Consider the following 978-nt stretch of genomic DNA (forward strand, 5'->3'; position numbering starts at 1 on the left):
AGACCAGTACCAGCCCAGGCGCAGCGTGGGCCGGACCCTCTCCCAGCCCCTCGGGCCGCCCCCCACCACTCCACAGTGCCTCCCCCACCCAGCCCGCCGAGTAGGATTTTCTGCCGACTTCCAGGAGCCCCCAGACCCAGTCCTAGCCCAGGTCCGGGGAGTGTGTGGAGAGCTTCCTGCTACCCTGCACCTGTGGGACCAGTCCTAGCCCAGGCGCAGCATGGGCCGGACCCTCTCCCAACCCCTCCGGCTGCAACCCACCCCTCCGAATTACCTCCCCCACACCTCCCGCCCAGTAGGAATTTCTGCCGAGTTCCGGGAACGCCCAGACCCAGTCCTAGCCCTGGTCCTCAGAAGGAAGGAGCTGAGCACAGCAGCCAGACCTAGGCCAGACTCAGCTGGATAAGTCCAAACTCTGTAGAGCTCCACCTTAACTTCAGTATGTGTGAAGGATATAACTACAGCAAAGATCTACAACAAAGGGCAGAGGACAGTGCTACACAAAAAGATGAGAAGGAACAGAATGCAACCTCAGAACCCAAGCCCACCCGTAACAAGTGCAGAAGACACTAACACAGAAAAAATTGGAAAACACACAGCGGAAAGCAATGAATCAACAGCTTCTGAAATAAAACAGCTGCAGAAAGATATAGAAGACCTCAGATTGGAAATGAAAAAAAAAATCCCTGAATTAAAAACATCTGCACTAAAGAATCAAATACAAAAACATATGGAAGCAAGCCAGTGACCACCCAGAACAAGTGCAGAAGACACTAGCTCAGCTCAAAAGCATGAATCAAGAGCGTCGATAGTAAATAAGCAACAGCAGAAAGAAAGAGAGGAAATCAGAGCGCAATTCTTTTCTGAAATAAAAAAAGAACTTGCAGAACTCATAGCAGATGAAGTAAAGAAGCAACTGCAGAAACATAAGCAGGAAACCCAATCTGAGAAAAACACTGCAGTAAAAGAATTTCTAAC

Source organism: Octodon degus, unplaced genomic scaffold (assembly GCF_000260255.1).
Source record: "Octodon degus isolate 3935 unplaced genomic scaffold, OctDeg1.0 scaffold00290, whole genome shotgun sequence".
Classification (NCBI taxonomy): Eukaryota; Metazoa; Chordata; class Mammalia; order Rodentia; family Octodontidae; genus Octodon; species Octodon degus.